We start from the raw sequence: 24,612 nt of genomic DNA, 5'->3' as shown, positions 1-24,612 counted from the left end.
AGGCGGAGCTTTACCTAGCATAGACTTACACATGATCTGGAGCCAGTGGGTCTGACAACGAATATGTAGCAAGGGCCAGCCGACTAGAGCATACAGGTCGCAGTGGTGGATGGTATAATGGGCTTTGGTGGCAAAACGGATGCCACTGTGATAGACTGCATCCAGTTTGCTGAGTAGAATATTGGAAGCTATTTTGTAAATGACATCGCCGAAGTCGAGGATCGGTAGGATAGTCAGTAATACGAGGGTATGTTTGGCGGCGTGAGCGAAGGAGGCTTTGTTGCGAAATAGGAAGCCGATTCTAGATTTCATTTTGGATTGGAGATGTTTAATATGAGTCTGGAAGGAGAGTTTACAGTCTAACCAGACACCTAGGTATTTGTAGTTGTCCACATATTCTAAGTCAGAACCGTCCAGAGTAGTGATGCTAGTCAGGCGGGCGGGTCTGGCCAGCGAACGGTTGAAAAGCATTTGGTTTTTACTAGCGTTTAAGAGCAGTTGGAGGCCATGGAAGGAGTGTTGTATGGCATTGAAGCTCGTTTGGAGGTTAGTTAACACAGTGTCCAAAGAAGGGCCAGATGTATACAGAATGGTGTCGTCTGCGTGGAGGTGGATCAGGGAATCACCCGCAGCAAGAGCGACATCACTGATATATACTGAGAAACGAGTCGGCCAGAGAATTGAACCGTGTGGTACCCCCATAGAGACCCCCATGCCTATGGTCCGGACAACAGGCCCTCCGATTTGACACACTAAACTTTGTATGAGAAGTAGTTGGTGAACCAGGCGAGGCAGTTATTTGAGGAACCAAGGCTGTGGAGTCTGCCGTGTCGTGTCTTTGGCATCATTAAATTGAAGAATGTTAGTTTTTCAAATATATTCTCTGTAAATATTCTTATGTGATTAGACGTATCATGTAAATATAATTAACTAGGAAGTCGGGGCACCAAGGAAAATATTCTGATGAAAAAGTTATAATTTTCCTAATATAACTTTTCAAGTATTTTAATGTCTGATCAATTGGTCTTTGACTAAACCTGTTTGGGGTAGGGAGCAGCATTTTCACTTTTGGATTACTAATTGAGTGTATGCAAACTTCTGACCCACTGGGAATGTCATGAAATAAATAAATAATTCTCTCTACAATTATTTGGACTTTTCACATTCTTAAAATAAAGTGGTGATCCTAATTGACCTACTAAAGGGAATTTTTACTTCGATTAAATGTCAGGAATTGTGAAAAACTGAGTTTAAATGTATTTGGCTAAGGTGTATGTAGACTTCTGACTTCATCTGTGTGTGTGTGTGTGTATATATATATATATATATATATATATATATATATAAAGAAAATCTCAAATTAATACTATGCAACCATTGAAACAACTTAATTTGCTCAGATTTATAATATAAATTTAAAGACTGTTATTTCACTTACCAGTCTAAGGTAGCGTCCTCTCCTTTAGCTGTTGTCTAACCTAAATTCACTAACTGAGAATTAGAACTTTCCCGGTAGATTTCTGCTAGAATATCGTCCAGATCTGTATACCTGGACTTTGATTTAGCTTTTCCAGTATTAGTAGCCATATTGTAAGTTCAATATTAGCAAAACACTTAGTTTTCATAACTCACAGATATGCGTAATGTGCTTCAACATGCTTTTGCATAAATGTCCAAAGACCACTCGAGTCAGATGTTTCCACCTACTTGCATAAAGCACAGCTCATTGGCTATCTAGCTAGCTAGGTTTCAAAATTGTAGGTGGTCATTTCACCAAGATACAGTCAGTCAGTCAAGTGAACAACGCCCGTGTCATCGGCGCGCAAATTGGCTTTCCAGTGGATATACTAAATGCAGAATGATATAGCGAAGGCTGGTTACTTTTTAGAGCGTCTGAGGAATAAATATGAACATATGACTGGTTGAAACTACGTTGAGCGAGTGGAAATACAAAATTGATCGTGCATATTATATGGGCCTTTTGAAGATATTAAAAATTATTTTATCAAACAAAATTACACTACATGTTAGCTCTGGGACCCTTAGATGACAAATCAGAGCAAGACCTCAGAATGTAAATAAATTATTTACCTTCAGATGTGAAATGTATCAAACCTGTCGCCGTGATAAGTGTTTTGTTTTTGCGCTTTCCTCAAACAATAGCATGGTATTTTTTCGCTGTAATAGCTACTGTAAATTGAACAATGCCGTTAGATTATTAACAAGAATTTAAGCTTTCTGCCCATATGAGATACACCGAACCATAAGAAGTTAAACAATGAACAAGTAAACATTTACAAATTTATTGTTTTTTATTATTTTAACAGGAAAGATATTTTTACAATTGCTCATTGGTTACATCTGCTGACCAGGAGAGAGAACGGCCCGGAAGTGTAAGAGCCTAATTACACACACCTGCATTTAGTCAACATGTAGATTAGGTCCTGGGTGTTTTAACCTGGCTGGCCAGATCTGTTTTTGGTCTGGAGCAGCAAGAGGTGACATGCAGGGCTGTTAAAGTAATTTAAATGTTGAAAGATAATGATGAAATAATTCCCACTCTGAAACCTTATAACTGTATGAAATTGATTAGAATCATACATGTAGCATCTGATGGGCTTGTTTAGGTTTAGTCAGTAAAAGTATAATTAATGATGTGTGTAGTTTTAGTCAGAATTAGGGTAAAACAATATATCTGTACAATATATCTTCACAGTATCTTAAACACAGACTGTCTGAGCAAAATTCGGTGCCGACCTTGCTAGGGGCCTCAGAGATTTGGGAGAGGGCAGTGAGTACTCCCTAATCTTGAGGGGGGACAGGGAGTGCTTCTCACGGTCCCTAATCTTTGTTGGCTGGGTTGTGTGTGTGTGTATGTATGTTCGTGGATACCTAATGTTTCTGTGTGAAAGTATGTGCGTAAGAAGCCAGTATAAAATGAATGGTTTTGTACAACTAACGAGCGCTCTTGTAAATAAACTTTCTGACTATCGTAGCTGGGCCTCCGTCTATTTCATTTCAAACAGTATCTTACCAATTCTGGGTTGCAGACTGAGTAGTATAATTGATTTGGGTTATGAACATTGAGAACATAATTCTCGTGACAAGGGCCCTCCAGCACTGGGAGGGATATCGAACCCAACTAGACAGGAACCTACTGGCTACTACCTACTGGTTACTTGGCCATAGACCTGACCCAAATCAGGACAAATCTGTTGAATTTCTGTTTTCTTTTGTTGGATGTGCTGGTAAACAGCTTAGCTGTCTGGTAGCAGAGAGGGATGGGAAGACCTGTGTAGAAAGGCTCAAAGACGAGCTAGAATTTGGTTTTATTGTTATACAGTGCTGTGGCACATTCTGTGTCTTTCCCTGGACAAAGGTCAATTCTTGTCTATGCTAGTGTTACTTCACACTCTCGTCAGTTGTTAGCCAGCCCCCTGACCGCTAATTCATTCATCAAATCATATGGTAGGGAGCAGAGACTGAGCCACACATCCACAACAGCTGTGTTCTCTTATACACCATTATTTTACCAGGTAACTTGACTGAGAAGACATTCTCATTTAAAGCAACGACCTGGGGAATAGTTACAGGGGAATGGAGGGGGGCTGAATGAGCCAATTGGAAGCTGGGGATCATTAGGTAGCCATGATGGTACGAGGGGCATATTGGGAATTTAGCCAGGAGTTTAGCCAGGAGTTATCGTAAGAGTAGGGGTGTTAAGTGCCATGGGTTCTTTAGTGACCACAGAACTTCAGGACACCTGTTTTGTGGTCCCATCCAAAAGACTGCACGCCACACATGTCCCCAATCACTGCCCTGAGGAATTGGGATATTTTTTTAGACCAGAGGAAAGAGTGTCTCCTTCTTGCACTCCAACACCACTTCCAGCAGCATCTGGTCTCTCATCCAGGGATTGACCAGGACCAATCCTGCTTAGCTTCAGAGGCTAGTCAACAGTGGGATGCACGGTGGTAAACATACAATAATAATACAAAATCTACAGTCTGAGATCAAAGCACTATCTCAATTGCTTTAAAATAGCTGTCCTCCTTTGCACTGACTGACTAGGGCCACGTTCAGTTGCCAAACATTTTTTAACATTGCCGATAGAGATGTCATGTTTTAAATGAAAATAGGCCTACACTACATCCTATTTTCATCTGTCAGCACAGTTTCAGTAAAATACAAGTACTGTAAGTAAAGTTATCAATATTTGTTGGATTATGAATTGCAACTTTTTAACATTAAACCAAATGAAGTGGCATACAGACAAATTTGTTGGCAGGAGCAAGTACTTGAAGAGGTGTATCGACATTCACACATTTCAGATCTTAGCTTATATATGAGAGAAGGCTCCCAACCTGACATGAATTCATTGGGTAGTCCAAAAAGTTTGACAGAAGTGAACTCATTATATGGCCTTTATAAAATGTTGTTTTTTTACCTAAGAAGTTTTCAAAGGAAACCCTGAGAGAGTACGCGGGTGACAGTGTATTTTTACATCACTTAGATGCATAATAAGGCCATGCTCATTATACACCAAATTCTCTTTACCATAAAGCTGGCCAAAATGATCCACAAAAGACAAAAGGTCAAGTTTTTGAGAACTCGCACATTTGAACAAATTGGGCTAGAATTAAGATGGCTGTTACGTTCCCCAGATTATGTGTTGTAGTTTGTGTATTTGCATGTGTTTATTTCAGGAAATGGCTTCCTGAAATCCCTCAAGCAGCTGATTGGTCGACTCCAGGGCTAATTGGAGAGCTGACCCCGCCCCCTCGTCAAGACACAGCTGTCTCCAATTACCCATTCCTTCAGAAGCTATATAAAAGCCAGTGTTCTGTTGAGAAGATTTTTTTGTAGAGGATTTTGCTGGAGGTAGATTTTGCTAGAGAGATTTTGCTAGAGGTTGATTTTGCTGGAAGTTCATTGCTGAGAGTTGGTATGTTTTGTGAGTTTGTTGCTCAGATAGAACCTATTTGATGTCCTTTGTCTCTTAGTTTGTTTGTGAAATTGTTTAATATTCTGTTTCATTTGTTCCCAGGGGGGAAGGGGAAGGCACCTAGGGAGTGCTTAGGCCAGAGGCCCGCGGGCATACATATACCCGTAGCATATTCACTGTCTAGGCACACTAGGTAAGACCTGGGCGGGACCACCCCTTGTATTTTGGTTAGGGCACCAGGTGGTGCTAAATTAGGTAAGTAGTGGGTAGGCAGGTAAGATAGGAGAGGGGGGGGCTTTGAGATTTACTTTCTTTGCTTTGGTTCCGTCCAGCCCCTTTTCCCCATATTACCGTGTAAAGGAATAAAGTCCTTGTAAACGGTACCACATTCTGCTTGTTGTCATTTTTACTCGCACCTACAGTCCATACCTTTTTCGCTTCACAGAGAGTTTAGTTGTAGCAGGGTGTTGCGTTCCCTCTTCATAGAGACGTGCGTAACATAATGGGGGCTCATCCGGGATCTTTCCATTAAACCCACCGGACCCTGCTGCTCTGAGCTCTCTCTGTGGTTAGTGATTGAGGTGTGATGGTAGGTTGTGAGTTTGGATGACTTGTTTAGTTAGTGTGTTCAGGAGACTGCATTGTAAAAGATGGCTGCCTCAGCCATCTCCAAGTTTTTTGAAGCGCCCTCTATTGATTGGTGAGGTTTCGTAAAGTAGACCTTGTAGCTGTAGCTGACCATTATGGATTTGTATTCCCTGAGAAAGCCCTAAAGGCTGAGCTGTTGGTGCTAGTCAGGGAGGGTTTAGTGAGAGAACGGATTCTCTCATTGCAAGGAGAGGAGACTGGTAGACCTTCTGATGCCAAGTCAGAGGACAGGGCGGAGGAAGGGGTTCCTCGTACCCCCTTTACATTGCCCCGATTCGATCCTTTATCTTCTGCTTCGGGTCGTTCAGATGGGACTGCTAGGCTGAAGGTGAGGCTGGCTCGGTTAGAAATGGAGCAAAAAGATAAAGAGAGACAGATGAATTTTGAACTTGAAATTAGGAAAATAGAAGCTGACAAGGAGGTGAGGATCCGACAACTGGAGCTAGATGCTGGCTCCAGTGCGACTCCACAAGCTGCTCATCATCAAGCCCACTTCGATGTGAGTAAAAACATAGCTTTAGTCCCTCCATTCCGAGAGTCGGAAGTTGATTATTATTTCTTTGCGCTGCGCTGCATTGGCCACTCGAGGTTTGGCCGCTTCTGTTACAATGTAAATTGTCTGGGAAAGCCCAGGAAGTAGTAGCTGCTCTCTCCCTGGAAGACAGTTTACATTACGATACAGTTAAAACTACCGTGTTGCGGGCTTATGAGTTGGTGCCTGAAGCTTATAGGCAGCGCTTCAGGAACCACAAAAAAACGTCTCACCGTACATTTCTTGAATTTGCTAGGGACAAAGTCTCTGTTTAGTCATTGGTGTTCAGCCAGCAAAGCTAACACCTTTGCTGATATTCGGGAGTTGATGTTGTTGGAGGACTTTAAAAGCAACCTCCCAGATAGACTTGTAGTTCATTTAAATGAACAGAAAGTGGTGACATTGGCCCAAGCAGCAGTGTTGGCAGATGAGTACGCTTTGACACACAAGACTGTCTTTGGTGCACCACGTTTTGAAGGCCGGACGATTACGTCATCAGTTCCTCGTTCAGGTCGCTTTTCCTCTGACAACCCTAAGCCTTTTCAAGAAATCCGTGAATGTTATTACTGTCACCAAAAGGGTCACGTGATTGCGGACTGCCCAGTTTTGAAAAATAAACCGAAACAGTCCCTGTCACCGTCCCCAAAAATGAAAGGTTTGGGTTTAGTCAAGTCTTTGGCTCTTCCATTGGATCGAGTTGTTGATTCAGCATTTGAGAAACCGGATCCTGTCTATGCTCCGTTTATCTCTGCCGGTTATGTTTCCTTAACAGGAGAACCAACTGATCAAAAGCCTATCCAAATCCTACGTGACACCGGGGCGGCGCAGTCAGTAATCATTACTGATGCTTTACCCTGGTCTCCTGAAACGTATTGTGGCTCACATGTCATATTACAGGGGATAGAGACAAAAACCCTACCTGTACCATTACACTGGGTCCACTTAGTGTCAGACTTGGTATCAGGACGTTTCCGTGTTGGTGTATTGTCTACACTGCCAGTATCATGAGTAAAATTGCTACTAGGGAATGATATTGCTGGTGGTAATGTCACTCCTTTGTTAGAGGTAGTAGACAACCCAGAAATCAGAACTACAGATGAGAAATTGGTTCAAGCATTTCCACATGTTTTTCCTGCTTGTGTGTTAACGAGGGCACAATCTCGCAAGCTAGGAGATGTGGTGGATTTGGCTAGTTCTATTTTTGAGAATGTTGAGGTAGAAGACAATGCACTGAGTATTCCTTCTGCATTGCCGGCAGTTTTTACCCCCGTAAAAACTAAGGCAGGGGAAAACGAAATCGCGCCCCAATTACATGACATTCTTTTGTCTGTCAACCCTGAGAAGGTGATTGAATGTCAAAAAGAAGACACCAGTCTTTGCAAGTGTTTTGCTTCGGTAATTTCCATTGAGGAAGCTAAAACTAGAGAGACTGCCTACTTTATGGAAGCAAGAGTTTTGATGTGTAAATGGGCATCTCATGACACCATTAATGACTGGAGTGAAGTGTGTCAAGTGGTTGTTCCTACACCGTTCCGACAGCAGGTGCTGTCACTCGCCCATGACCAGGCGTGGTCTGGACACTTGGGGATCAAAGACCTATAACCGGGTCCTTCGTCATTTCTTCTGGCCAGGTTTGAAGTCTGACGTGGTCCAATTTTGTAAAACATGTCACATATGTCAACTCACTGGGAAAGTGAATCAAACAGTTCCACGAGCGCCACTCTGCCCGATTCCTGTGGTAGGGGAACCGTTTGAAAGAGTGATAATTGATTGTGTAGGTCCATTGCCGAAAACCAGGTCAGGCAACCAGTTCCTACTAACAATAATGTGCTGTGCTACTCGATACCCAGAGGCTATTCCTCTCCGTACTATAACGGCTAAGACTGTGGTGAAGGCACTGGTGAAGTTCTTCTCTACGTTTGGACTCCCTAAAGTAATCCAAACTGATCAGGGATCCAACTTCATGTCTAAACTGTTTTCAAATGTGTTAAAGACATTGTGTATCTCCAGTCCGTATCATCCAGAGAGTCAAGGGGCTCTAGAACGCTGGCATCAGACACTGAAGGCAATGCTACGCAAGTATTGTATGGATACCAGTACTGATTGGGATGAGGGGGTGCCCTTTGTCCTATTTGCTATAAGGGAAACAATACAAGAGTCCTTAGGGTTCAGCCCTGCTGACCTTGTGTTTGGACACACCCCACGGGGTCCGCTGAAAGTTTTGAAGGAGCATATCTTATCTCCTACACCCAGTAGCGCCCCTAAAAATGTGTTGGATTATGTCAGTAAGATGCGGGAGAGACTGCACGCCGCATGTGCGTTAGCCCAAAAGTCTCTCTCCTCGTCTCAAAAACGCAGAAGTTGCATTATGACAAAAAGGCTGTTGACGAGAAAGACATGAAATTATTGTACAATGGTGCACTCAAAACAGCATACAGCACTACTGGACCAGTATAGAGCAAAAACTGTCAATTCGGTAGCTTTCCATCTACAGTATGCTAAGTCGTTACACAGCAGCCCTAGGCTCAAGCGCAAGGGTGTCAAACTCTCCATGGAGGTCCTAGTGTCTACTGGTTATTGTTTTTTCTTTTCAATTAAGACAGACAACCAGGTGAGGGGTGTTCCTTACTAATCAGTGACCTTAATTCATCAATCAAGTCCAAGGGAGGAGCAAAAACCTGCAGACACTCGGCCCTTCATTGAATGAGTTTGACATGTGCAGTAGAATGCAGCTCTTTGGAGAAAGTAGATTGAAACAATTGAGATGGTAAACGACATTGAAGTAGACCAATGCCACCGCTCCATAGTGCTAGCAGTTTCTTGTCAGTCCAAGACATACAAGGTGTATGTAGTCATAGGGGAATGCTGTTGCCATACCAAAATATATTTAGCTGTGGGAATGTCTCTGTGATTTTCCTCATCAGACTGTAATGTAAAAGACCTATCAGTTCTTAAGGCACAGTTGGTCTCGGGAAAGGTCATCCTACTTTTAATGTTGTAAATGTCACAACCAGCATAGCCTGTTTGTCTTGATCAAAACCCTGTGCCAGGGGCATCACGCATTACTGAAGTAATTGTAATAAAGAGTTGTTTCCCTTTGAATGTAAAGACAGATTGTAAGTCTAATTTATATGACAAAATCTGTTGGATGCTCTGCCAATGATTTTGTTTTGGATGTTCCACCAAAAAGGGCAATTAGACAGGCTTTGTTGATGTTAAATCCCTACACCAGTCCCAAAATGGACCAAAGCTGCAAACAAGATCTTTTGAAAAATCGTAAGCCCATCAAAGTTCAGTTGTTTGGAAGTTTTTGCAAACATTTCCCAAGCATGCCAGATAGTGAGCTCAGAATAACAAAACAATAAAACGTGCCACCAGCAACTATCTTAACTCTGTAGGAGGGTCCTTGTGTCTTTTGGCAAGGTTGGATGATGGAACCTCAGAATTGAGAGCAGTGTTGTAAAGGAAACTAATGTGATTCCAAACTCGAAAGCCCAATCCACCAAGCTGCCTATAAGGCTATGATCTGGTGGACATTCAACCTCATTCTCAACATCATCATCAACCTCATCTTGAACAACCCCCTCTCCTACATTACCAGTGTCCATCAAAGCATCCATGAATTGCTCATCAAAGTCCTGACCACTGTCCTCACCCATTTCCTCAATGGCCTCATTGGAAGAATGAGATGTCAGAGGAACGACATTATCATTGTCTACAGAAATTGTTGACTGCTCCTGAGAGTAAGAGCGTTGACAGACATGTCCACCTTGTTGCAGGCTCCTACGCAAATCTACAGTATGTTGTATTTATTTTTGTTATTTCTCACATTACTATCCCAGAACGTTCTTTGCATTATTACATAGAGCTGGAAATTACATTTGGATTTCAGAAGGGCAGTAACTCACCAGCATTTAGACCAGGAATAGAACTTTCCTGAATTGGATCCTTGGTTCGTACATTTCAAGGTGATTGAACTTATCCCAGAGGCTGCTCCAAGACGCTGGCGGCAGAGAAGAGGTATTCAGAGTGGACACACCATCCGACTATATTATTCCCTGATGTTCAGTCGCTGGACAGTAAGGTAGATGAGCTCAGGGTGAGGATCTCCATCCACAGAGACATCAGGGACTGTAACATACTCTGTTTCACGGAATCATGGCTCTCTTGGTATACTGTCCCAGTCCATACAGCCAGCTGAGGTTCTTAATACATTGTGTGGATAGGAATAAAGAAAGGTGGAGGTGTATGTTTCATGATTAACTAGTCATGGTGTAATTGTGGTCATGTACAGGAACTGAAGTCCTTTTGATCATCTGACCTAGAATACCTGACAATCAAATGCCGTCCACATTAACTCTGTAGAGAATTTTCTTTGTTGATCGTCACAGCCGTGTATATTCCCCCTAAAGCCAATAACACAACAGATCTCAAGGAACTACGCTGGACCTTGTGCAAACTGGAAAACGCATATCCCGAGGCCTCATTTATTATAGCTGGGGACTTTAATGCAAATATGAAGAATTTCTCAGCACATTGCCTGCAGTACTCGCCCAAAACTCTTGACCATTGTTACTCCCCATTCCAGGAGGGCTACAAGGACCTCCCCCTGCCCTCCCTTCATCAAATCAGCTCACCACTTATTTTGCTCCTCCCTTTCTATAGGCAGGAACACAGACAGGATGTACCTGTGCTAAAGTCTATTCCATGCTTCAAGACTGAAACATCACACAAGTATTCAGACCCTTTACTCATACTTTCTTGAACCATGTTTGGCAGCAATTAAAGCCTCTGCTCTTCTTGGGTATGACCCTACAAGCTTGGCACACCTTGTACAACTTGAATTTAAATTGGATTACGTTTGGATTTTGTCACTGGCCTACACAAAATACCCCATAATATCGAAGTGGAATTATATGTTTAGACATTTTTACAAATGAAAAGCTGAAATGTCTTGAGTCAATATGGATTTTTTTGTATTGCTTAACAAGTCACAGGCTCTGTGTGTGATAAGTTTTGAACAATAAGGTCCCTCACTCTAGGAGTGAATTTCAAACACAGATTGAACCACAAAGACCAGGGAGGTTTTCCAATGCCTCGCAAAGGGCACCTATCGGTAGACGGGTAAAATGTAAAAAAGCAGACATTGAATATCCCTTTAAGCATGGTGAAGTTATTAATTACACTTTGGATGGTGTATACAGTTTTCCACAATTGTCTTCACAAGTTTGTTGAATCTTTGGGCCATTTTCCCAAAACTCTAAATGCAAAACTACAAATCTCTAGCAAAAGCAAACACTACATTCAAAACTTCTCTTTCCAAAATGTTTTTTTTTGCATCAAAATGACAAACACACAAGCGTCATATGAATAGATCTGTCTACCAACCAACAACGCACTGATGTGCTCAATACAAAATACTGCTATGAATATCCCATCAGTGGGTTTGTCTTATGCATTTTCAGTGTTACACTGTAGCCGGTTGTAGAAGATTGTTACAGTAAGGTATACCTACTCAAATATACATGAACAAACGCAATACAGTAACAAACATTGTCATTTATTTCCAAAATGCAGTATTTTTTAACCCTTGTGTTTTGTATGTAACACTTTCCATACCCAACAGGAGAAAACCAGGAAAAACATTCAGAAGACAAATTATTTTCTGTACAAAAATTAAGGTGTCTCATTCTTTCAATACTCCAAACACAAAAAGACATGCAAAATGTAAGAAAAAACACATTCGGGCTGCCTCCTATTTTAGTCTGGCCACAGCACAAGCAATGTTCTCCCTGGCTAAACAGCGGGTAAATAATCTTCTGGAGTGAAGGATCCAGCCGCCGAAAGCCCCCACATCAACTCCACCATATGCATCCTCCATTGCCTGGAGAAGAGGCATGCGTGCGAGGGGATGGCGGTCATACACCTTAAATCGCCATGCCGAAAAAGACTCTTCAATTGGGTTTAGAAATGGGGAATATGGTGGGAGGTGTAGAACAATAAATTGTGGGTGGTCAATGAATCAGTTGCGGACCAGAACAGCCCAGTGGAAACTGTTATGGGTGTAAGATGGCACAGTGATGCCATTTGTTGGTAAATGTTCATTACTGCAACTCTTGTGTTTTACCGGGGTGCTTGAGATACCCGGATGTGTTGTCATGTACTGAACAAGACTGGTTACTCGCATCAATGCCTCTGTCTCGTCATTTAACATTCAAACAGAAACTCACGTTGTCCCAGACGACAACATACCTGGACTGCTCTGGTCCACCCCTCTGCTCGGCTGGAATGAGGATGCCATGTAGTGTGTCCAGGACTGTGATGAGAAGGGCGGTGTTGTAGTGACCAAGGTTGGCATGGTGATAGAGGAAGCCTTGCTGGCTAACGTGGTAATATTTCCTCCACGCTGTCCAGCGACATTCACAATGGCACGGTGGCCAATAATGACCCGTCCCCGTCCCCTTCTTTTGGCTAGCTTGAAGCCAACCTCATTAATGTAAATATAAACATGCTGAATTGCAGCGGCATCCAGCTCAAAGACTCTCTGAAACAGACAACATGGTGAGGCACAATACACTGGATTACAGTACTGTAATGTGTCTATACAGTGCTGATATGATAGTACATTCACAGTATAGTACTTACTCATGGCGCTGTTCTTTAACCCTCTCTCAAATGGTACCCTGTAGACCTATTTCATCCGGATTCGGTTGTGCTGTAATACACGGTCCAATGTAGACAAACCAACTTGGTGAATGTTATTGAATATTGTGTTGTCTGCAATTGTGGTTCTGGATTAATCGAAGTCTAATGGTACTGTTTGCCACTGCCATGTTCACAATAGCGGTCTCCTGTTCTTGTGTGAACAGCCGGTGTCTTCCACCGTGGCCTGGCTGTCTCCCAGTTCTGCAGAAGATCCACAGATATGATATGATTGGTTACAGTGAACTAAAATAATCTATTCTTTCAATATGACATTACTGTAACATTGGCCAACTGCTATGTTGAACTGCAATATACTACAGTTTACATACATAAAGAGCATAGTGTAGATTATCATTTTCCTCCAAAACAGGAGAGCTCATCTGTGGCCTTTTATAGTGCTAAAGCTCTGATTTATAAGTGAACAATTCAGTAACTAGTGTTTACACCTGTGAGAAGTGTGTGTTGCCAATTGGTTTATAGAGCTTGGCATTGTGATTGGTGTTGCTTTCCAAAAGGACTAAAGAGATTTTAATTTTGAATGTTGTGCCTAATATAGAGAACTGTGTGTAGTGTTTTTCAAAAAGTGTGATATAGAATTGAAAACTGAGTGTAAAGCAGGAATTGTGCTTGCAATTTTGCAGACTTGGTTTAGGGATTTGGTACATGAGTTTCAGGTTTCGGTGATTGTGTTTCAAGTTCCAATTTCAGTGTGTGAAAAACTGTAAATACACCCAATAACTACAAATATACAGGCGTCTTTCCTAACTCAGTTGCCGGAGAGAAAGGAAACCGCTCAGGGATTTCACCATGAGATCAATTGTGACTTTAAAACAGTTAGTTCTCTCTTATCACAGCCATTAAACTCTGAGGATGGATCAACAACGTTGTAGTTATTACTCCACAATACTAACCTAATTGATAGAGTGAATTTTTTTTCTTCTCCAAAACATGAATCCTGTTTGCAATAAGGCAAAGCAATAAACGTTTTTCCTGAATACAAAGTATGTTATGTTTGGGGCAAATCCAATACAACCCATTACTGAGTACCTCTCCATATTTTCAAGCATAGTGGTGGGCATTCTTGTAAACGTTAATGAAAAAAAATAACAGAATGGAGCTAAGCACATGCAAAATTAAAGAGAAAAACCTGGTTCAGTTGGCTTTCCACCAGACACTGGGAGATTAATTCACCTTTCAGAAGGACAATAACCTAAAGCACAAGGCATTGCTTACCAAGAAGACAGTGAATGTTCCTGAGTGGCTGAGTTAGTTTTACTTAAATCTGCTTGAAAAGCAATGACAAGGCTTGAAAATGGTTGTTTGGCAATGATCAACAACCAATTTGACAAGAGCTTGAAGAATTTTGAAAATAATAATGTGCAAATATTGTACAGATTTAACCTGAAAGATTCACAGCTGTAATCGCTGCCAAAGCTGATTCTAACATGTATTGACTCAGGGGTGTGAGTACTTATGTAAATAAGATATTTCTGTATTTCACTTTCAATAAATATGCAACATGTAAAAAACATGATCATGTTTTCACTTTTCATTATGGGGTATTGTGTGAATTCAGGCTATAACACAACACAATGTAGAATAAGTCAAGGGGTATGAGTACTTTCTGAAGGCACTGGGATGGAAGATTGTGAGTCACACTGGTCTAGGTTAGTGTCTGGAAAAGGGGAGAGAGATGTTCGGCGAACATTTAATTTAGCTAGTTAACATTATATGTTCCTTTTTAGAGGAGTTCCAGAAATCTCCATTTTAACAGTAGTCCTTTACAATGTGCTGAATGTGTGAACATGTGGGGCAGAGAGACTGTAGCCAACAACACATACTGACTATTGAAGAGACACACTTTAATTTAAATGAACCGGCAAAATAGGAATTGATATCCGTTTAATCGTCTAGTATTACATTACAGGGATTGAAATGTTGAATGTAAATTTTGCGATAAAATTAAGAGAAATTATAAGCTTAAAATGTAGCTATTGATATTCTGTCTGTGTAGCAATGTATGACATACTCACACTGGTGTATTCATCATTATAAACTGTGGTTCGAGCCCTGAATGCTAATTGGCTGACAGCTGTGGAATATCAGACCATATACAATGGGTATGACAAAACATTTACTGCCCTAATTCTGTTGGCAAACAGTTTTGTAATAGCAATAAGCCGCCTCGGGGGTTTGTGATATATGGCCAATATACCACGGCTAAGGGCTGTGTCCAGGTACTCTGCGTTGTCATGCTAAGGACAGCCCTTATCCGTGGTATATTGGCCATATACCACACCTCCTCGGGCCTTATTGCTTAAGTAACACACCTCTATATTGCTATACTCAACTCACTGATGGTCTTTGTATGAAGCTGGAATTACCATGTGTTTTCCTTCCGATTCAGTCGAGGTCATGGTCGTAAGATATCTATATCTACCGGTAAACAGTATGTTATTTTTATCAGGTATGTTCACTCTTGTACTGCTGAACAAGGGAGAGATAAAGCCTTGTGCCAAGACCATATTCAACTGGCAGCTTCATTAAATAGTTCCCGTAAAACACCAGTCCCAACGTCAACAGTGAAGAGGTGACTCCAGGATGGTGGCCTTCTAGGCAGAGTTGCAAAGAAAAAGCCATATCTTCAGACTGGCCAATAAAAAGAAAAGATTAAGATGGGCGAAAGAACTCAGATGCTGGACAGAGGAACACAGGAATGATCCAAAATTCCTACTGATCGTTGTGCAGGTCTGATCCGAAATTACAGAAAACGTTTGGTTGAGGTTATTGCTGCCAAAGGAGGGTCAAGCAGTTATTAAATCCAGGGGTTCACATACTTTTTCCACCCTGCACTGTGATTGTTTACACGGTGTGTTCAATAAAGACATGAAAACTTAGAACTGTTTTCTTTCAAAAACAAGGACATTTCTAAGAGAACCCAAACTTTTGAACGGTAGTGTACGTTGATCCTATTCTCATCCTGTTGTCTTTCAAAGACATCCTGTTGTCTTTTTTTCTGTTCCTGGCCTGTTTCCCTTCTGTGTCAGATGGTATCTTGAGGTAGATGCCGCACGTCTGAGCTTCCAGTCCACTAACGCCAAACTGCCCTTGGATGATCCTCACCAACAATCACACTCTCTCCTCTTGTACAGCTACAAGAGCAATGTGTATTGCATATAAGATGTTAATCAAACATAGATAATACAAAGTTGCACAAACTAAAATATAAAAAAATATGAATTTATCTTCCCTCATGAATACTTTACAGGCAATGATTTTGTAATAATTCCTTTTCACCTCATAAAACAACCACAATTTCCACTGCAAACCCAGCCATACCAGTGGAGAAGTCTCCATTAAATATTGAAGACAATCCCTTCATAAGTGGCTCCTGTGCTGTATGTGCAAAGTACTGAAGCTGAATGAACTCTGAGGGAAACTTCACTGGGTGCATCTCTATGTGGGCAGTTTTCATCCAAAAGGACACTGCTCATTGATTTAGTATACAACAACCACAAACACAAGTCTGCCGGGATGCTAACATCTTACCAGGCATACGTATAAAATTTAGACAAACTTCGTAAAATATTGTAATATTTTATGGCGGTGACATGTTCAATTTATTCCTGATAGCTGGGTACCTTTTATATCAGGTCTAGCACAGCAACTAGACCCTGATGAAGAAAGCTTGTCTGTCGAAATGTTGGACATAAATATTTTTGCATCTAAGCTTCTAGTGTGCGGCCCTCCTTTATTTTTTTTTTAAAAGTGTTCCACTCCACTAGCCAGCACCCCGCCTAAATAGGTGTGTTTCTTTCGCCTCTAGACTAGCACAGCAACTGCCTTTTCTGTCACACGTATGTTGATTGACAGTTGACTGAATGTACCCATTTAAACCCTCCTTATCTTGCTCTGTGAAACATGGGTGGAAAGGACAGACGTGGCTATTATCTGTGGCCATTCATGTTCAAATCTAATTTTATTTGTCAGATGCACCGAATACAACAGCTGTAGTCGACCTTACCATGAAATGCTTACTTACGAGTCCTTAAAAAAAGCTTGAATCTAGAATATAACTACACTGCTAAAAAAAAGGAAGGGAACGCTAAAATAACACATCTTAGATCTGAATGAATGAAATATTCTTATTAAATACTTTTTTCTTTACATAGTTGAATTGAATGTGCTGACAACAAAATCACAAAAATGATCAATGGAAATCAAATTTATCAACCCATGGAGGTCTGGATTTGGAGTCACACTCAAATTTAAAGTGGAAAACCACACTACAGGCTGATCCAACTTTGATGTAATGTCCTTAAAACAAGTCAAAATGAGGCTCAGCAGTGTGTGTGGCCTCCACGTGCCTTAATGACCTCCCTACAATGCCTGGGTATGCTCCTGATGAGGTGGCGGATGGTCTCCTGAGGGATCTCCTCCCAGACCTGGACTAAATCATCCGCCAACTCCTGGACAGTCGGTGGTGCAACGTGGCGTTGGTGGATGGAGCGAGACATGATGTCCCAGATCTGCTCAATTGGATTCAGGTCTGGGGAATGGGCAGGCCAGTCCATAGCATCAATGCCTTCCTCTTGTAGGAACTGCTGACACACTCCAGCCACATGAGGTCTAGCATTGTCTTGCATTAGGAGGAACCCAGGGCCAAACGCACCAGCATATGGTCTCGCAAGGGGTCTGAGGATCACATCTCGGTACCTAATGGCAGTCAGGCTACCTCTGGCGAGCACATGGAGGCCCCCCAAAGAAATGCCACCCCACACCATGACTGACCCAAACCGGTCATGCTGGAGGATGTTGCGGGAAGCAGAACGTTCTCCACGGCATCTCCAGACTCTGTCACATGTGCTCAGTGTGAACCTGCTTTCATCTGTGAAGAGCACAGGGCGCCAGTGGCGAATGTGCCAATCTTGGTGTCCTCTGGCAAATGCCAAACATCCTGCACGGTGTTGGGTTGTAAGCACAACCCCCCACCTGTGGACGTCGGGCACTCATAGCACCCTCATGGAGTCTGTTTCTGACCGTTTGAGCAGACACATGCACATTTGTGGCCTGCTGGAGGTCATTTTGCAGGGCTCTGGCAGTGCTCCTCCTTGCACAAAGGCGGAGGTAGAGGTACTGCTGCTGGGTTGTTGCCCTCCTACGGCCTCCTCCAAGTCTCCTGATGTACTGGCCTGTCTCCTGGTAGCGCCTCCATGCTCTGGACACTACGCTGACCGACACAGCAAACCTTCTTGCCACAGCTCGCATTGATGTGCCATCCTGGATGAGCTGCACTACCTGAGCCACTTGTGTGGGTTGTAGACTCCGTCTCATGCTACCACTAGATTGAAAGAACCGCCAGCGTTCAAAAGTGACCAAAACATCAGCCAGGAACCATAGGAACTGAGAAGTGGTCTGTGGTCACCACCTGCAGAACCACTCCTTTATGGGGCGTGTCTTGCTAATTGCCTATAATTTCCACCTGTTGTCTATTCCATTTGCACAACAGCATGTGAAATTTGTCAATCAGTGTTGCTTCCGAAGTGGACAGTTTGATTTCACAGAAGTGTGATTGACTCGGAGTTACATTGTGTTGTTTAAGTGTCCCCTTTATTTTTTGAGCAGTGTATAATAACATGTCCATCTATCCATCTAGCCATATTTCTATCCATCTAGCCATATTTCTATCCATCTATCTACAGTGCATTCAGAAAGTATTCAACCACTTCATTTTTTCTACATTTTGTAATATTATCCATTTTAGAACAAAAGTAAAGTAACAAAATGTAAAGTAACAAAATGTGGAAAAAGGAAAGGGGTCTGAATACTTTCCGAATGCACTGTCACGATGACGCTGGAGAACAATAAAACGTACTTATTTTGGACAACAGGGGCACGTTCAGTAGCCAAACATAATCATACATTGCAGATACATATGTCAACATGATTCCATATTTTACCTGACAGGGAGGGAGGGGTGTTTGTTTCTATATGAATGTTCCAAAGTGTTTTACACACAGAGCAATAATTATACTGAACAAAAATATAAAACGCAACAGGTGAAGTGTTGGTCTATGTTTCATGAGCTGAAATAAAGGATCCCAGGCATTTTTCACACGCACAAAAAGCATATTTCTCTCAGATTGTGCACACAAATTTGTTTACATCCCTGTTAGTGAGCAATTCTCCTTTGCTAAGATAATACATCCACCTGACAGGTGTGGCCTATCAAGAAGCTGATTAAACTGCATTAACATTGCACAGGTGCACCTTGTGCTGGGGTAAACGGCCACTCTAAAATGTGCAGTTTTGTCGCACTACACAATGCCACAGATGTCTCAATTTGAGGAAGTGTGCAATTAGCATGCTGACTGTAGGAATGTCCACCAGAACTGTTCCCACATGACTGGATGCTCATTTCTATACCATAAGCCACCTCCAAAGTTATTTTGAGAATTTGGCAGTACGTCCAACTGACCTCACAACCGCAGACCAAGTATAACCATGCCAGCCCAGGACCTCTACATCTGGCTTCTTCACCTGCGGGATCATCTGAGACCAGCCACCCAGACAGCTGTTGAAACTGTGGGTTTGCACAACCAAATCATTTCTGCACAAACTGTCAGAAACCGTCTCAGGGAGCTCACCTGCATGCGCATCCTCCTAAGCAGGGTCTTGACCTGACTGCAAATCAGTGTCGTAATCAACTTCAATGGGCAAATGTTCACCTTCGATGGCCACTGACACACTGGAGATGTGTGCTCTTCATGGATTAATCCAGGTTTGAACTGTACTGGGCAGATGGCAGACAGCATGTATGGTGTTGTGTGGGCTAGCGGTTTGCTGATGTCAATGTTGTGAACAGAGTGCCCCATGGTGGCAGTGGGATTAAGGTATGTGCAGGCATAAGAACAGAAATACCGTGACGAGATCCTGAGGCCCATTGTTGTGCCATTCATCCACCGCCATCACCTCATGTTTCAGCATGATAATTTACGGCACATGTTGCAAGGATCTGTACAAAATTCCTGGAAGTTGAAAATGTCTGCATACTCACCTGACACGGCACCCATTGAGCAAGTGTTCTGGATGCTCTGAATTGACGTGTATGACAGTGTGTTCCAGTTCCCGCCAATATCCAGTGACTTCACAATTAACAGCCTGATCAACTCTATGCGAAGGAGATGTGTCATGCTGCATGAGGCAAATGTTGGTCACACCAGAAACTGACTGGTCTTATGATCCACGGCCGTACCTTAAAAAAATTATTGTTCATTTTGCCGATATTTGTACTTCTTATTTCCTCAAAAGGCTCATTTAAGTACTCAGGAATTGAGTGTCATTACGCACACCTGTCACCATCGTTACGTGCTTTAACACTTCATGGGACTCATCTGGACTCTATTACCTTATTGATTGCCTCCCCTATAGCTGTCACTTCCTCAGTTTCTTCCGCGTGTCTGCATTAATATAATTTTGTTCCTCTTGTTTCATGTGCCTTATTTATTAAATATTCACTCCCTGTACTTGCTTCTCATCTCCCAGCGCCTGTCCTCACAGAATGCAGACACCAATATAGGGAGTTTTTGTTTTTTGTTGGGGTTTGTAATGCCGGGTCCGGGTGCCACTGCCGAAGGAACCGTGGTTGCCTCAGCTGGTTTGTCGGGCTCCCACGCCCCAGCTGGCTCATCAGGCTCTCATCCCACGTCATACCTCAGCAGGCCCGTCGGGCTGTCATTCCTGCTCCTGCTCCCCCTCTCTGGTGCTCAACGGCACCAGGCATCATTACGTACACCTGTCACCATCGTTACGAGCGTCACCTGGACTCTATTAATTTGTTGATTGCCTAACCTTTTATCTATCACTACCTCAGTTTCATCCCCGTATCTGCAGTTAATGTTGTTTTGTCCGGACACTGTCCCTGTTTTGTTTCATATCCGTAATTTATTAAATATTCACTCCCTGTACTTGCTTCTCGTCTCCCACAATAGTATGAACAAACCAGTCACACGCTTTGGAAAAATCAACTAAACAAACTTTGCACTGTGCCAAAGCAACTTCACCAAAGCTTGTGACCATCCCACCCTCTACGGCTAGTCCTATAACACTAGAGATTCTCAGAGGGCTAGCCAAGTCACGGGAAAGTCTGCCATCAGAACTTACCGAATTGCTGAATAACTCCCTAGTGCCTTCTCTGGCCCCAATTCAGGCGACTGTTGAAACCATCTGTCGGTCTGTGGCATCCCATACCACCACACTGGCTTAAGTTGAGGCCTGGCTGTCGGACCACAGCGACCAGATCACCACCCTGGAGACCAGGCTTAATGAGGTGATTGACGGGGACAAGTTGCTACAGGCAGCTATAGGTGGAGGATTTCATTTCACGGTCAAAACCCCAAAATATACACAAGGTTGGACTGCCCTGAGACAAGAACTCCTACCCAATTCATGTCGGAGCTGGTGGGTGATGAGACTTTTCCCAAACCCCCTGAACTCGACAGAGCCCACTGTAGCATGGGACCAAAGCCTCGCCCCGGTGGTCGTCCGGGTCGGATCCTAAAGTGGTTCTACCACTACAACGAGAAGGGGCTTGTCCTTCAGTTGGCAAGGAGGCATGGTGACATCACTTTCCAAGGTCACAAGATCAAGTTCTACCACGATTTCAGTCCTAGCTTGGCAAAAAAAATGGGCCACATTCAATGAGATCAAGTCTACTTTGTACAAGAATGGAATCCGCTTCAGGCTGATTCATCCTACCTGCCTCTGAATCATCTTTAAAAGCGAGGATCACTATTTTAAGATCTCCAAAGAAGCGGACTCCTTCTCGGTAGCTCTATTAGACGGCTGTATCCTACTGTTTACACTCGGACAAGGACCTGTTGCATGTGGATTTAATAACATGGAGCCATTTCATCTCGTGAGTTTTAGGTTAGGCTATAACACTGACTTCCCACCTCTGGTCATGTTGCCTTCCTTTCATATGGACAGTATGGACCCTACATGAATCTACATGTGACAGTATGGACAGTATTATATGTATTATACTATATGTGACAGTATGGACCATATTATTGATCTGTTGCGCATTAAATATTTACTGCCTATGCTAGTTATGTCTATTGAAGCAACACACTTGATTTTCTATTGAATTGATTTGTCTGCTGGGCGCTGTTCTCAGATAATAGCATTCGCCGTAAACTCTTTTTGAAATCTGACAGTGGTTGGATTAACAAGAAGTTAATCTTTAAACTGATGTATAACCCTTGTATGTTTTATGCATTTTTATAATGGTATTTCTGTTTTTGAATTTGGCGCTCTGCAATTTCATTGGATGTTGGCCAGGTGGGACGCTAGCATCCCACGTACCCTAGTGAGGTTAAACATTTGACGTCATAACACACATTGATTATAGGGTCTTAAAGGACATATACTAACCCTAACCCTCTTAAGGCTAAGCGAGACGTTAACGTCTCATCTAGCCCAGGGAAATGCGTAGCGCCAAATCATATAGTACTCGTTAAAATTCAAACTTTCATTAAATCACACATGCAGGGTACGCAATTAAAGCTACACTCGTTGTGAATCTAGCCAACATGTCAGATTTTTTAAATGCTTTTCGGCGAAAGCATGAGAAGCTATTATCTGATAGTATGCAACCCCCCGAAATACCTGAACGGGACGTAAAACAAAGGAATTAGCGTAGCCGGCGCTACACAAAACGCAGAAATAAAATATAAAACATTCATTACCTTTGACGAGCTTCTTTGTTGGCACTCATATGTCCCATAAACATCACAATTGGGTCTTTTTTTCGATTAAATCCGTCCATGTATACCCAAAATGTCCATTTATGAAGCCCGTCTGATCCAGGAAAAAACAGCTTTCCAAAACGAAACGTCATTTTTTAAAATTAAAAAAGTTGCTTTGCCAAAACACTTCAAACTACTTTTGTAATCCAACTTTAGGTATTTGTAACTGTTAATAATCGATCAAATTGATCACGGGGCGATCTGTATTCAATAGCAGCAAGTCTTGAAATCATGGTCCATATTCTCTCTTTCATAACTTCCCCCGGTGTACTCGATGACAGGAAGTGACTCATTTCACCAAGGATTAACTTCAACCCAATTGCCAACACTGGCGACATCGTGTGGAAGCTGTAGGAACTGTAAACTGGACGCTATCTATTTTCCCTTGCCATAGACAATAGTAATCACTTCCAAGATTGAATCAGAGCATGCATTAACAATCATACTAACTGTACGATCTAAAGGTGTATGGAAACACATTTTCAGCCTGAGGTTCCTGTTGGACACCAGACAGATTTTCTGAGGTGTCTTCATTCTGTGATAAATTGAAAGCATAAAATGTGCAACCCTCTGCAAAATCTGTCAATAGGGGAAGACAGATCTTTTAAATGTCTCCGTGTTGCCAAGAATAGATTGTAAAACTCTCGCACGGATATGTTATCGACTTGTGATTGGAAAGCCTTAGTTGGGACCTGACGTCCATCCTGACAGAGAGCTACATACTCCGCATTGAAGTGCTGAATATGTACTTTTTTAATAGAGTCTGCCTGAATAAGAGGCGCGATCAACCAATCCTATAACGATGTAACTGTGTAACGTACCTCAAAACAGTTTGACTGCATATTCTACTCCCCACAGGTATGCTGAATGTTTTCATGGTAATTCTTTGGAGAGGGTAAAGGGCATTGCCTTTCATCAAAACCTGTGAGTGACCCAGACGAACGGCTGGAGCGTGGCCCCCAACACTTTGAAACGAAAAGTTACCATCTTGGGCACCCATCAGACAAAACTAATCTTTGGCCCTTGTTAATTTGATCCTTATATCGACCGAATTTAAGAGTAAACATTCTTGAAAGATAATGTCAGTGTATAGGTCCTAGCAGATTAAAATGTCGAGAGGCTGGACAGTAGACCTCACACGACTCCAGTCCTTTGTTTTTACCATTTGTGCGGTCTATGGCTTCCATAGAAGCTCCAGCAGTATCCTTGCTAAACTGCCCAGTGCTGAATTGTGTCTTCAAAGTGTCCCCTGAGTAGTTTAGTAAACATTCTAGGATAGCCCTATAAGGATAGCCGGCACTGCTTTGACTGATAAGCCGTTCACCCAAGTCACATCCACTTGGGAGAAGATGGTAGTGAAATGGGTAATTAATGAGGCTCACCTTGGCATCATTTGCAATATTGGTCACTCTGAGACGTAAATGTAATAGGGTGTTGAGGTCCAGGTAGTTGTCACCATGGCCTGGGATGAAAAACTCTAGGTCCATGGTCTGTAATGGCAGAGAGTGGGGCTATCTACTGAAAACTGAGTTAAGGGGGCTGTGAAAAGCTCGAGCTCTGTCTTTCTAGCTTCAGAGGACATGCAGTGTAAAACATGCATGTTGATTGTTCGTTTAGAAAATGCTTCTGAGTATTATTTTTGCCGTTTTTGGTCGAGTCCTCATTTTACGTAGTCTGACTTACTGAATTTCTCCACCTTTTAAGGGCGGGCGTATGTCTTCAACACGGAAGTCTCTTTTTGACGGCTGATTTTAAATTAGGCTTGGCTTTGCAAATGCCTCTCTTCATAAAGAGTATAACGATCCTAAAGAGGTTACGAAATATACCCCCATCTCCGACCCATACATAGTCGAGGTTCCATGAGAACCGGGTAATCCATTACCCACTTGATCAAAATAGTATGACACGTAGCAGTTAGGAACGAGATGGTGGTTGTGTAGCATAACCATTTTTGTTATGATTGTAGATAATAA

Source organism: Oncorhynchus tshawytscha, linkage group LG21 (assembly GCF_018296145.1).
Source record: "Oncorhynchus tshawytscha isolate Ot180627B linkage group LG21, Otsh_v2.0, whole genome shotgun sequence".
Lineage (NCBI taxonomy): Eukaryota > Metazoa > Chordata > Actinopteri > Salmoniformes > Salmonidae > Oncorhynchus > Oncorhynchus tshawytscha.
This window is presented reverse-complemented; position numbering follows the sequence as displayed.